The sequence below is a fragment of the Epinephelus moara genome, chromosome 18, assembly GCF_006386435.1.
Source record: "Epinephelus moara isolate mb chromosome 18, YSFRI_EMoa_1.0, whole genome shotgun sequence".
Classification (NCBI taxonomy): domain Eukaryota; kingdom Metazoa; phylum Chordata; class Actinopteri; order Perciformes; family Serranidae; genus Epinephelus; species Epinephelus moara.
Window position 1 is genome coordinate 38,646,067 of NC_065523.1, and position 14,577 is coordinate 38,660,643.

At 44.2% G+C, this 14,577-nt stretch overlaps 2 protein-coding genes across 3 annotated transcripts in view; one reads left to right on the forward strand and one right to left on the reverse strand.

The window, feature by feature from the left end:
* LOC126405581 (dual specificity protein phosphatase 3-like) overlaps nucleotides 1-14,577 on the forward strand; it is a 608,181-nt gene that overhangs the window by 153,123 nt on the left and 440,481 nt on the right. The window lies entirely within an intron of this gene.
* The window catches only part of LOC126405564 (thyroid hormone receptor alpha), a 163,343-nt gene that overhangs the window by 132,978 nt on the left and 15,788 nt on the right, over nucleotides 1-14,577 (reverse strand). For both annotated transcript variants that reach the window (XM_050069365.1, XM_050069363.1), the window contains exon 3: nucleotides 11,384-11,494. The gene's annotated coding sequence lies outside the window, so the exon portion shown is untranslated. The remainder of the gene's footprint in view (nucleotides 1-11,383; nucleotides 11,495-14,577) is intronic.

The following is a 14,577-nucleotide window of genomic DNA, read 5'->3' on the forward strand; positions in this document are numbered from 1 at the left end:
CGTGTTCTTGTTCTCTTCACAAAAATGAGACAGAAAAGGGCACATTGATCTTGATTGACCACAGAAATCTAATAATTTCATCATAGAGTCCAAGTAGACGTTTGTGCCAAATTTGACAAAATTCCTTCAAGCTGTTTTTAAGATACTGCCCACACCAGAATGAGATGGATGCAAGGTCACAGCAACCTTGACCTTTGTACAAATAAAACACTCTTGTAATATCACGTTCAAAAGACTGGGATGGACGTACGTACATATGGACAACCCGAAAACATAACGCCTCTGACTGTGGCTGTTGCCGGCGTGGAGGAATAAAAATTCAAAGATTTATGTGAACAGAACAAAGTGTTTAAAACTCGCTTATGATGACCTGAGCTCTTTTATTAACGACTCATGGTCCAGGACACACCTGTTTCTCCTTGTGGCCCCTGGCATCAAACACCTGGTGACCCCTGACCTGAAGCATGCTGGGAAACCAGCTCTGTTTCCCTGTGGTAACACTGGTTACTCTGACAAACAGCCGGCCTCGAACATTCATCATATCTCTTGTCGGAAACACTGAAAATGAAGAAGTCACCCGTGGGCCCCGAAGCTTTCATCTCTGACTCTGATCTTCTCACTGAACACGACTGAAAATAAATCAAACACTTTGTACAAATTATTCTCCCATTGGATCTTTTCACAGCGTCGATGAGAGGAGCAGAGATTATTTAACAAAATATGGAGCTCATGTAAGTGACTCAACCGAAATCCCCCCCGGCACAGAAACACAACTGAAGACTGTTCCTGCTCAGAGGTTTCACCCAGAATACTGATGTTGTCTTTGGAGTTCCCTGAGAATAACGCCAGGATAAACTTCTCTGATATTCTGACAGTGTTTCAGTAAAGAAATCGTTTTCAGGCCCCCTGAGCGCCGCGAGCACTCGCCGACTCTCTGAGCCTCGAACACTGTCATGTTATCATTGTACTGTGAGGTGCTTCGGATGAAAGTGCTGCTCAAATGATGTGTGTCAACTCATTCACCTGCTACTGCTGATTCTGGAGCCGTTAGGATCCAACATCATCCTCACTGTGACCTCGTCACATGTCCACATTTGGTCATGGACTTTCCACGTCCAAATATGACGTCCAAGGTACCCTGGGTGTGTTGGTTGTTGACGTTCTGGGACGCCGTGTCAACTTCAGCCTGTTACATGCACTGTCTGTTTTCAAAATACACTTCTGTTTTCACAGGAAATGTACAGTTTGATACAGTCTCTTTCAAAATAAAAGAACTACGTCCCTTCAACAACATATGCACGTGGTTATGTTTTGCCAACACATGCACGTCATTGGGTTCAGGCAAGAAAATCATGTGGTGGGGTTTACAGTAGGAAAAAAGAACAAGGTTTGGCTTTACAATTTTACAGGAAGCAAACACCGGCCTCCCGGGTGAAAGTCAGTGATTGTTGGACCCATCCTCCACCCCTTCTGCTCGCCCTACTTGGACTTTGGCTGCCTTAACTTTGGTTCTCGTCCTGCTGCATTTCCCCCGACGCTGCTGGGCACCATTAAACTACATCGGCAACCAGCCATACATCGTGCTGATGTGAAAGGACATCTTTTTTCGTCAGTGTCTGACGCTGAATGTCACTGCCCAAACACCAGATTTTGACGACTTTGGTGTGAGACCAGGTTGTGGGATCTGCTCCGGTATCTAAGGTTGGGTACCGTTCACATCTGAGCTGATATCAGTACCTGGAATTTGGTACCAGTACTGAACGGTACCATTTTCGGTGCTTCATTGTAGGTGTTGTTAAGGCATGTGGAGGTCTTTGTTTTTGGGCACATTGGGACACGCTTGGTTCATGAGACCGTCATATTAAATGTCTTCATGGAGTTATACAGACACATTTGGGCCTAAAGCACATGAGTAAAATATTAGGTTTTATTTTGAATCATTTTCTGCTTGATAATATTTGGAAGGAACATATTTCTCAACTCAATCAACTAAAAGGAAAAATCCAGAATGTGCCCAGTTTCTTCTGTGCTGATGAACTACTTGATATTTATAGTGTGAGCTGCACACGCTGTGCCTTTGTATCTGAGTCCTTTTGATTCTGTCAGTGTAACATAAAATATCTTTATATAACTCGACACACAAAAATCTGTTTTGGGAATCTGTGAATTGAATCAGAGTCGATTTAAACAAGAGACGTGATTCTTATGTGAATCAGTTTCTTTCATTCCTGAACTGTGTTGGATAAATGTGCACCGAGTTTTGGGTGAAGTGTTTTGCAGGAGTGGGACAAACTTGCCTTATACCTCAGTGATTGCATGTGCACTTCAGAGTCCTGCTCCTGGGTCGGGTACACACATTTATTTATATAAATTTAGGGGTACGGATAAAAATGAAGTAAACGTGGGTGGGCAGCAGGTGAGAACTAAAATAATCTGATCTGTGGACGCTCAAAAGCTCCTGCCTGATCTGATGAGTGTATCACACAAAATATGCAGAGGACGTTCAACCAAACATCAGCCCAGAGACAGCGGGGCGGTTACTGCTGGTGCGTGGACAGATGATTACTGCAAAATCTGTTATCTTTGTGTCACTTTGAATTACAGCTGGGACAGTACACAACACAAAGTAGTGTGTTTGATCAAAGCGGAAACCTGAAGGCTGAAAAATGAAGCCAACGCTGAAGTGCCAAAAACTGCAGTTCCTTTAATGTCCACAAGAGGCTGGCTCCAAGAGCAAGTCAGATCCCACAGACCTCCACGTTAAAACTTTACAGCAGAAACCATGGGACCGTGGCGAGGCGTCAAACCTTCGTGTTTTGCCACCAAAGAGGAAGTGGAGGGTCTGACTTTCACAGAAATGAAGAGCAGCATCAGCCAGCGTCCTGCCAGCACCCCCGAGTTGCACAAAGGTGCGAGGGCCTGTTCATCACTGCTTGTAGCTTTGACTCCTATTAAAGCTGCTCAGTGCCGCATGAAGTCGAAATGGTTCAAATGCTGCCTGTAAAATTACTGGATGATCAGCACTGATTCTGCATCATGTGGCCCATAAAGCAGGCGCACTAGTGGCCGAGTGTGACCGGGCATCTGACTTCCACTGTCCGAATGGCTAACTTCCAATTAAGTGCTTTGCTAACTTGATTGGGGATTAAATTATTTCATCATGCAGCACTTCTGAACTTCACAAATGTCAAACCGAATGGATCCAACCCAGATAGTGGCACGAGTCATTTCTCGGGGGCTGAGACGCATAGAAAAATGTATCTGCTGATTTCCAGACGTCTCTTTCTCAATCTCAGTCTAAAAGCCTTTTCGGTCCGCAGAGCATCACATGACGGACCCCAGAAATTCCAATACCACTGTTTGGCCACTGCGAAAATCAACTCCAAATCCTGGCACACTTCCTGTTGGCCTGGACCAGACACATCTGCTGTAACGAATAAAACATGAGCTGCAGATCCGTCTGGTTCCCAGTCTGGATGAATGCATCTGATGAAAGTACAAAAGAGCAAATCCAGAGGAGAGGGGCAGTCAGAGTCAGAGGCAGGCCCGGGTCAAACAGGAAGTGCCTCCATTAGCCGGCCATTAGAGGCAGTTATTGGTAATTACGTGTGGGTTTAGGGTCACGTGGATGACGAAGAAGAACATGTCTTTAAGTCCATCGTCACACTCACCCTGCCGCACCGCTTCCAGTCTGCTAACCTGAGTGAGAACACAGGCCAGAGGGGCCAACACTTTGTCTTGTGACGTCCAGGTAATTAGCGCCACCATTAAAGAGCAAGTGCTTATTTTGAATGGCTGCAGAATATACTTCTCAACCTTTAAGAGTTTTTTATAGTCTGAGTGCTGCTGAGCTGCGGCCTGCCTCCCCGCCTCTGAAAACCAAAGATTAAATAAAGACGGCATTCAAACTGATGACACATCTCCTCAGCTTTATGTAGGTTAATGCATTTTTTGCCTTTGGGTCTGTCGTGTACTCACATGTTCGTGTACGGCTCGCAAGCAAAATTATTTATGCAGCATTTAAAGGACTGTATAATTTAAGATGAGGGGAGAGTTTGCAGCTTACAGTTCATGTCGAGAGGCTCCGAGGAGCTGAACACCCGCTGGCCTGTAAAGGCATTTAGCTGAGTGACTGAGCGCAGTGCATGGATACAGCCTCTTCTTTTAATCACAGATGAATTCATTAAATAAAATAAGTGCCGTGCTGCAGCCAAATGAAGAAGAACTTTTTAAAACCATAGCTGAGCTTGTAATTTCATGGTGCATCACAGACTTTACTCACACTGCATTCTTTTATTTTAATTTCTAAATTAATATTACAAATCAGACTTTTCAAAATGAACTCACTACCATGCATTTATAGTCCTGAAGTTCAGCTCCAACTGTTTGCTTTTAGCACTTTTTGTTTATGGACTGAATGAAGAGTTTTTCTCACCTCCTACCAACCAGGCTGTCGACTCACGTTCTTCACACTCGTTTTGTCTCATTAAAAAAAGTATTACACTGCTGGGAAGACGGTCTGTCTCTGCAGTAGTAAGACAAAAATACTATTACATTTGGTACATGATCAGAGAAAACAAAGAGAAAGGGTTGTGACATTCACTTCTGCTCAAGAGGTAGAAAACCTACAACTACCAGAACACACTGGACCAATGAACTTGTCTGTTTGACACAATGGCGCCCTGCTGGCAAGAAACCATCTCGTGTTACCGACCCATTCTCATCCCAACTCGTCACATATCGCCGCTCGGTCAGTGCCGTTCACGTCTACGTATTACGTGCAAGGTATTCTCCTGTGTTTGTTGTTGATGTTCCAGGAAGGCATGTCAATTTTGCTCGTTGATGCGTCTTTTTCAAAATAAACTAACGTCGGTAAAACACCTCATATTTACATTTTTTTCCTTGTGCAACAAAAGTACGTGGTTAGATTTAAAGAAAAATAAACATTATTTGGCTCAACATTTATTCAGTTTTACCGTTTGATCAGATTTCATTACAAGTTTGAGAGCGCAAGAGAGAGGGACGGGTCTGTCTCTTGATCTGCTTCTTTACTCTTTGTGTCCTTAACCAAACCATGTGAGGATGTGTTGCTTCAGAGGAACAGTCAGAGAACAGTCTACATGACTACAGTCATCAACTTGCACAGCTACAGGCCTTAATATTCAAAAGTGAACTCTGCTTCACTCGTTATCACGGCAACGCTGATTAATGCAGATTTTAATATTCCAAATATAACCTGCACGCCATGTGGTGCAGCTCCATCCAGATTTTGGTCGCTCACACGGACTCAGGCCCGTGTTGCATGTGAGGAAATTAGGACAGCCAGCACAGCCATTAAGGAGGCTCTGAACATGTGTTGTAATTTGCATCAAGGGAACTCACGAGCGTGAAAATAATTTGGGGCGGGCGATACAAAGTTATATCAAATCAGATTAGATCCACCGTCATGTCACAATATGTCCCGTCACATCACATCAGAGCGTCGAGAGCGTCTATCTGCGCTGCTAATCTCCCCGCTCTGCTCTTCCCCACATTCACTCAGCGGGGGTAATAAGGCCATACAACCACTCTCCATTGTCTGTGCATTTCTCTAACAGCAGGAGAGGTACCACTTTACAGTCAACACACACTCACGCACTTCTTTAACTGCACGGATCATTCAGAGGCAGAGTGTAAAAATCCTTTGCTGGTGTAAAACAAAAGCAGGCGATCAAACGACGATTAGGTCTGATACACGTCTGTCTTACTGTGTTAAATCTACTGTTACCTCTCAGTTTCTACGACTGTCACCTGTAATAATTAAACTTACAGCTCTGTTGTGTCGTCCGCAGAGCTCCAACTACTGTCTGACCAGATTTGAGGGATCCTTGCAACACTAAAGTATTTGCATATCCCATGTGTCTAATTAACACGGCATTACTGGATTATAGCTGGAAAAATAACTTAAACATCCACACAGGGTTTTATTTGTTTATCTAATTAACAGACAAAAGAGTAAACACGATTATATAAGAAGTAGTAAAGCAGCAGATGTCGTGTCGAGGTGTTAAAGTTGATTTAAATCCATTTATCGTTCTGCAGTGTTTCACCCATAACTCCACAGGCCTGGACAAAAAGTCCAGTGTTGATCCTATATTCATTCTGCAGCAGAGCACTGTGCGCCTCTAACTGCACCACCGCGAGTCCATGAATGACACAAATGTCTGTGGTGAGTTTACGTCCATCCATTTTAACCACTTATCCAAAGCTGGGTCGCGGGGGCAGCAGGCTGAGCAAAGTATTCCAGACGTCCCTCTCCCCAGCAACCCTTCCCAGCTCCTCCTGGAGGACCTTGAGGTGTTCCCAGACCAGATGAGATATATAATCCCTCCAGTGTGTTTTGGGTCTGCCCCGGGGCCTCCTCATCCTCATCAGATGCCCGCGACTCCTCCAAGAATGGCCACCTTATCATGGTGGAGGGGTTTGCATATGATCCCAGGAACTGTGTTATCCAGGGCTAATAGCCCCTGGTAGGGTCTCCCAAGGCAAAGTGGTCCCAGGGGAGGGGCCAGACTAAGACCTTGATGGTGCGGCCAATTCGAAAACTGCCCAAACCACCTCAATTGGCCTCTTTTGATGCGAAGGAGCAGCGGCTCTATTCAGAGCTCCCTCTGGATGTCTGAGCTCCTCACCCTTAATAGGAAATTCATTTCCGCTGCTTGTATCCATGATCACATTCTTTCGGTCACTACCCAGAGCTCATGACCACAGGTGAGGGTTGGGACATAGATGGACCAGGAAATCAAAAGCTACGCCTTCTGGCTCAGCTCCCTCTTCACCACGATGGTCCGGTGCAGCGCCTGCATCTCTGCAGATGCCGTGCCAAACTACCGATCCATCTCACGCTCCATTCTACCCTCATGTGTGAACAAGATCCCAAGATACTTGAACTCCTTTGCTTGGGGCAGTAACTCTCTCCCAACCCAACTATAGCTTCATCAGTTTTTTTGAAAATACACATGGACTGCTCTTCATATCGGCATAAATTAGATCAGCACTTGTTTGTATATATATCCAGTGTGTTCTGGGTCTGCCCCAACAATTTCTTTAAATCTGGCACAAACGTCCACTTGAACTCAACAATGAAATGCTACGATCATGGTGGTCACAGGCCAAAGGTCAAGTTCACTGTGACCTTGCATCTACCTCACTCTCGTGAACATCATATCCCAAGAATGCCTGGAGGGAATTTCCTCAGATTTGGCACAATCGTCCACTTAGACTCAACAATGAAGTGATTAGATTGCTGTGGTCACAGGATAAAGGTCAATGTCACTGTGACCTTATCTTTCTTATTCTTGTGAACACAATAACTCAAGAACACCTTAAAGGAATTTCTAAACATCTGGCACAAATATCCACTTGAACAAAACAATGAAATGCTACAATCATGGTGGCCACAGGTCAATGGTCAGCTTCACTGTGACCTTACATCTACCTCATTCTCGTGAACATCATATCCCAAGAATGCCTGGAGGGAGTTTCCTTAGATTTGACAAAAATGTCCACTTGGACTCAACAATGAACTGATTAGATTGCTGGGGTCACAGGTTAAAGGTCACGGTCACTGTGACCTTATCTGTCTTATTCTTGTGAACACAATATCTCGAGAGCACCTTGCGGCGATTTCTTTAAATTTGGCACAAACATCCACTTGAACTAAACAATGAAATGCCACAATCATGGTGGTCACAGGTCAAAGGTCAAGTTCACTGTGACCTTGCATCAACCTCATTCTTGTGAACGCAATACCTCAAGAACACCTCAAGGGAATTTCCTTAGATCTAGCACAATCGTCCACTTAGACTCAACAATGAAGTGATTTAATTGTTGTGGTCATAGGTAAAAGGTCAAGGTCACTGTGACCTCATCTGTCTTATTCTTGTGAACGTAATATCTCAAGAGCACCTCAGGGTAATTTCTTTAAATTTGGCACACGCATCCACTTTGAGTCAAGAATGAACTTATTAGAATTTGGTGGTCCAAGGTCAAAGGTCAAGGTCACTGTGACATCACACAAGACTTTTTTGGCAATAACTCAAGATGTTATTGCCAAAAATGGATGGATGAATGAAATACAAAAGAAAATTTTACTAAACTTTAAATCATTAAACATGAGAATGGAATCTAGTGTAGGGGTGGGCGGCAGGCTCACCAGGCGGGCCAAAGCAGTAAACCGAGAGGAAACACTGTTCTGTAGTATATTTTTACACTGTTACTCCCACAGTCTCACTGTGTGTACGAAGACTTTCAGTTGAAAATGTGATATTAACATATTAGGATCATGTTAGATCAGGAGACCCAGCACCTAACAGGAGTCTACGTCATGCTAACAGCGGCACTATGACACAACATTAGCATGCTTCATTTTACCTGCTGGTGTTCACCATGTTCGTTTTAGTCATTAGTGCCAACATGCTAATTAGCAGAAACCACAAAGTGACTTTAAGAGCTGAAATTGCGGTTATTAAACTCACCACTTAATTTCCCTGACTCACTCACTCACAGGATGATTGAGTGTAAAGCATCGGTCCAGTCGTTGGAAATAAAAAGTCACCTGGATGAATTCACGGACTAATCAGACAGTATTGTCATCAAACCACAGAAACATGTTAGTCTGAAGAATTCATAGACGAGATTTCTCCAACCATCGAGACGTCTGATGAACTCGTGTCAAAGCATGTCACAGTATCTAATTATAACAACGTGCCTCTGTAGCAGAGAGCCCGCGGGCCTCGGCTGTCTGCCAGCTCAGAAGAACACGTCTTGTTCTTTTCCTACCTTGATGCGGCGTGCTGTGCCCCACAGGTGCGACACAATTATCTCACTGACTAATCAAACGCTGATTACACTTACAGTATCTGTTACAGTTTCTGCCTGAAATAACCAGTCTCACAGCACACCGTGTCACAGGTACGTATAGTCAGCTGCATCGGATGACACTGTCCATGTACCTGAGCGGACGTGTGTGTGTGTGTGTGTGTGTGTGTGTGTGTGTGTGTGTGAGAGAGACTGAATTTCACATTGTTTTTATTTAACCCAGGGGTGTATTTGGTGACCCAAATGTCAACGTAGGTAACAAGGATATCTAAAGTAATTTAATACAACTTAACACGGCCTTCCTGAACTGGCACTTTAATTAATGAAAATGTTAAACAGAAAAAATTCAATAATTCATTTAAACAGAAAACTGATGTTCTCTGTCAGTCATTGTTAATTTTGACAGTCTTGAGACAAAATGTCATGTATAGTTGTCTTATAGTTTTTGACTTTTCGTCAACTTCTAGTCATTATGTCTTCTATGTGTTTTTGTGATCTTTAAACTAATCCAGTGAGGCTAATTCACGTTCAGAGTGGAGTCCTGCAGGGATCAGCTGTGAAGTCCAGCAGCTGGTGGCTGTTTGCTCTGCTGCCGTTCAGCGGCTAACAAGTGGAGCTAGCTGCTAACAGCCACCGCTGCAACTAACAAACAAACAAACCCCGCCCTGACACTGGGAGGTTGTGGGTTCAATCCCCGGTCGGGTCATACCAAAGTGGGACTTTAACTTTAACTTTAACCATCCACAGTCTGACACACACGACTGATTAGTTAGTGCTGAATTACAGCTCACAACTCGCACCAATGGAAACATCCTGGTGCAGACTATTTACTGCAGTTTACCAGCCTGTCGCTCATCAGGCATCTGAAGAGAATGTCCGATATTCCATCACTAACATTTTCGTCTCATCAACAAAAATGAAACGTCGTAGTTTTTATTATCTAGATCTATTTTTAGCTCGTCATCATCTCGTTTTTGTCATGGAAAAAAGGTCATTGATTGAAAAATTTTCTTCATCTTTCATCAACAAAATTAACACTAAGGTCAACATAAGGTATTTTGCGTTACGTACTCATCTCCACGCCTCTGCCTCATACGCGCTAACTTTCACTCAGTCCCTCCCAGCTTTGTGACTAACAGAAAACATTAGAAGAAAAAGCAGAAAATCGGCGGGATACAACACGGTGTATTACGTTCTTAGATATGTCATGTTCTAGTCACTGAAACTCCTGCTTCCATTCACTCCTAAATCTCTGTTGCTGCTGTTTTTGACAGTCCGTCCCTCCAGGATTTCACAGGCTGATTCTGGGATTGTTGCAGTCTGCAATGATTTCACGGCAGCTTTTCTAAAATATTGTGATGCATGTTGCAATGTTTTTAGGCAGTTTTAGGAGTAAAATTGTTCCAAGATGGAGACTGTTCACACACACTTAAAAGTGTGTTTCAAGTTTCAAGTTTCTGTAAACCGTTTCTTCAACCAAAAGAAGAAAAAAACGAATTCTTTTGAACACTGTATCTGAAGTCACTGATTATAATTACGTTTACAACAACTGTGTAATAACGTATTGTGTATACAGTGTACCATGAGAGCATGATGTTTTCTGAGATTAATATTGTTCCATAAAAACCTCGTACCATTGCAGCCCGACCCACAGTATGAGTAAGGCTGCTGTCACACCTGCCCCGTTTGGTTCAGTCAAACTCAGGTTTGTTCGCCCCCTCAGTGCGGTTCATTTGGGCAGGTGTGAACACAGCAATCACACTCAGGTGTGAACACACCAGAACAACCGGACTGAGACCTTCTTGAAGAGGTGGTCTCAGTCTGGTTCCAAAGGAACTCTGGTGCGGTTGGTTTGTGGTGAGAAGGTGTTCCGACCTGGATGTGAAGCAACTGCAGTCACATGACACATTGTTTGGGTTAAACATGAGCATGTTACAGTCCTGGAGGATTATTAATGTGCACCTCCTCCTGTACTGCCTTAATATGCACATTCAGCACATCCAATGCATCAAAACATTGTTTTCTAGTTGGAGCCGCGCCTCGTTTTCAAACTGTATGGTTTGACTAAAATGAACAATGACAGCAATATAGTCCACGATGAGCAGCGCTAAAATCAACCTGCGTAGTTGTCCCTCCATTGTGACATTAGAAAGTGTCACATTTATCTTGCAAGTGTACTCTTCTTCAACGTTTGCTTTACTTCCTGGATTTTTCCCACATGGAAATTCTGACCAATCAAGAGCAGCTTTCTCACACAAGGCATTTGATCTGGTCCTCTTGTAAATGCTGCCGTGAGAACACCAACCAACTCTAGGCAATTATACAACTTTGGAACAACATAAGTCCCTGATTCAGACCAGAGGAGACCACTCTAGGGCTGAGAACAAACTTAGATACATTGAAAACCATGTGTGCAGTGATGCAAGACACTAAAGCTGCTGCTTTTGTTTCAGTCATTCAGGGCTGAGATTTCAGAGTTTGGTTCTGTCACTCACTAAATAAAGGCAAACAGAGGAGAACCAACCTGGTGCTGAGAAGACGGAGGACGTTCTGACTCGATGACACAAGCATCAGATGGTGTTTTGGGGATGAGCGTCTTTGTTGAAATAGATGTTCCTGAGCCGGTCTGCAAACTCTGAAACATAATGAAGAACTAATCTTAGATGTGGCAATAACATACATTTTTTTCTATAAATTAATTTTTTCAATTGATAAAAAGAAATCTAATTAAATCTGGACTCCAAACATCAGACGGCTGCGTATTGATCTTGCCTCATTATCACTTTAAACTCAGCAGGGACACCAGCTGTGGATTAAATCATGTGTGCAGAGTATATAGGACAGCACTGTGTGTGTCTTTGTTGTACTTGTTAATCTGATTTAGTTTAAATGGAAAAAAATCTACTCATGATCTGAATGTTCAGACTCTTTATAAGAAGGTCAACTTGTGCCTCAAGTCACATCACATGGCTCTGATATCAGGAAGAATTTCCCAACTCCTATAAAAACAGTCCTCTTCCTCCGTCTCACTGCTGCCAGCTTTGACCTGGTGAGCTGAAAGCTGAGAACACACTCCGTTTACCAACCAGTGACACGGCGGCTGTTAATGTTGTAGCGATAGTGACAAGCCGAGCGGAGCTGCTGGCCCGTAGCAAATCCTGAAGCAGGACTGAAAAAAACGTCTAAATTACTAAACAAACATCATGTTGACCCAAAGCTGACCTTCACCGTCAGGCTGCACGTTACTTCCACTCCATTTACTTCCTGTGGAGAGTCTGGCCCCGCTGCTGCTACTTCCACGTACATGTCGCAGCCTCAGGCTGCCATTACTGTCCTCCTCTCAGTCTTATTTATCATCAGGCAGAAAACACTCACTACAAACATTAAGAACTTTACAGTAACATAAATGACATCAGAAAAACACTGAACAACAGGACGGATGCACAGACGGGTCCGTACGAATCAGAAGTCTGCTGTAAGCCAAAGAAAATCTTTGTCGACTCATTCTACCTGCTCTTACACCAATCAGTTGGTCAATAAAGAAAAAGAGACTTGCATATATTAACTAAATCAGCCACAGGTCACTGAGTGTACTCTACCTGGCAGTGTTGCGTGCAGGCCCACAGGAAGTGCATTGCAGTTTTCCTAGTGACCACACAGTGGCACTGCAATGCCCAGGATCTGTCAGTTTTCCCTTCAGGTCTGTGAAACTTTTTTTTTTTTAAGCGTCACAACCCCCATGCAAAGACTCGTTTTAATTTCAAGATTTTATCCATCCAATCTGATAACATTTGGAAAGTCTGGAAGACCTGCAAGATTAAATCATTTAACCTCATTCAAGTTAGAAATTGCTGAACCGGAAATTAGCCACTTGGCTGTCAGACGTTGGCAACTCGACTGCACAGTGGGAGTGGGAAGGTGTGCGCTCTCCACCTTAAAGCTTTCCACGTAGGCGCATGGAAGGGCAGAGAGGCCCAGAACAGAGCCACACCACCAAATACAATACTGCAATGGAAAGTGACAAAAGTGGTCCTGCTTGAAATGTGGTGCATCTCCACACACAATGTCTCTTCAAAACAAGCGTCCATTTTGTTTTCTTCTTCTTGTCAAACTACCACATACACCACCAGCTGGACCGGAGTGTGGAACTAGAGATTATATTCTATAACTGGAGCATGCGTCATTGGTGCATTTCCAATGTGTGCAGCCCGCACTATCACAAATTTCGGGTTGCATGTGTCCACACTGGAGTCAGCGCTGACCCCCATGGGCATAGGTAGATGATGTCTTAAATGGCGCATGGACTGAAGCAAAGAAGCTTAAAGTGTGAATTAGCCGTGACACTATGATGTTTGCAGAGGAAGAGCTGACTCTGGTGTTCAGAGGTTATCTGATAAGAACATAAAGACAAACAATAACAGCGCTGCTAATGTGCTCTCTGGAGCGGGGGGGTCTGGAGCATGACCTTTACTGCAGGGTGCCTCCCTTGTTTCAGTCTCGATTCCCTGCACAGTGTCTCTGCCCCGTCCCTCCATCTCTCCGAGATGCTGAGAGCAGCAGGATGTCAGAAAAAGACTCTCTCAAAAGTCACAGTGTGAGCTTTACTGTACAAGACTGCTGAAACCTCCCGAGGGGTGGAGGAAAGGCCTCGACCTCTCCGCAGAGGTTCATTCGGAGCAGGGAGTCTGTCCTTTAATGTAATCTCTGGACCACTTCCTGTTGTGGCCACTCCTGACGCCGGTCTCAGTTCCTTTCTCCATAGGACACAGAGTACATGTGTGTGTGTGTGTGTGTGTGCTGCGTACAGCGAGGATCTGTGTGTACTCTCGGAGAACATTTGAGTGAGAATCCTCCCTGGAGGCGCGAGAGCTTGTTATAAAGTCTTTCTCTCATCCCGCTGAAGCAGGTTTTTTTTGTCTTTCCTTTTATCCACTGAAACAATACAAGCCCCCGGAGAGACGCTGCTGACAGAGAGGAAGAGACTGTGCAGCAACACAGGCAGAGATGGAGGGAGGAGAAACAGAACACAGAGTGCCACAGCGACAGCAAACACGCCGTCACTAATGGATGATGCCGTCCCCCCTCTGGGCCAATCAGAGTCATTTAAAGAATGGCGGGATGCAGCAGTGTGAGGGCGGCACCGACCTGCCGTTACACTAATGTTGGCAACCCTCCTGCACTCACCTGAGATTTATTTATAGATTACAATGAATAATTTATTTTTTCCTTATTCACTTTGTTGACCTTTGACCTTCTGTACACTGCACACTCATCAGCAAACAGAGAAATGATGATACATAACTTTTATTTCATGCATCACACTCAAACTTCATTAAGTAGTTTATGTTTGCAGTGCACACATTTAGTCAACCTGCGCACAGTCAGCACTTTAGTTTTAGTTGTTCCAGTTCCTCTGAGTCATCAGTGCCGAGGGTCCCACCGCTGGTTACTGCAGCTGAAGCAGGCCGCAGCAAAACATGCAGCCCCCAAGGCCTCGATCATACACAGAGCGTTATGCATGAGACCCTAAAAAAGAGGCTGGATCATGGGGAGTACCACCAGTTGGTCCAGGAGCTTCTCCTCCATCATGGACGTTTACAGTACTGCACTTATCTGCTGTTTTCTATTGAGATGGTGCTAACTGTGCTTTGTAAAGTCGTATAGCTCTGGGTATCCAGCAACCACTACCACCAGTTTCTCCTCCATTGTTTACCAACT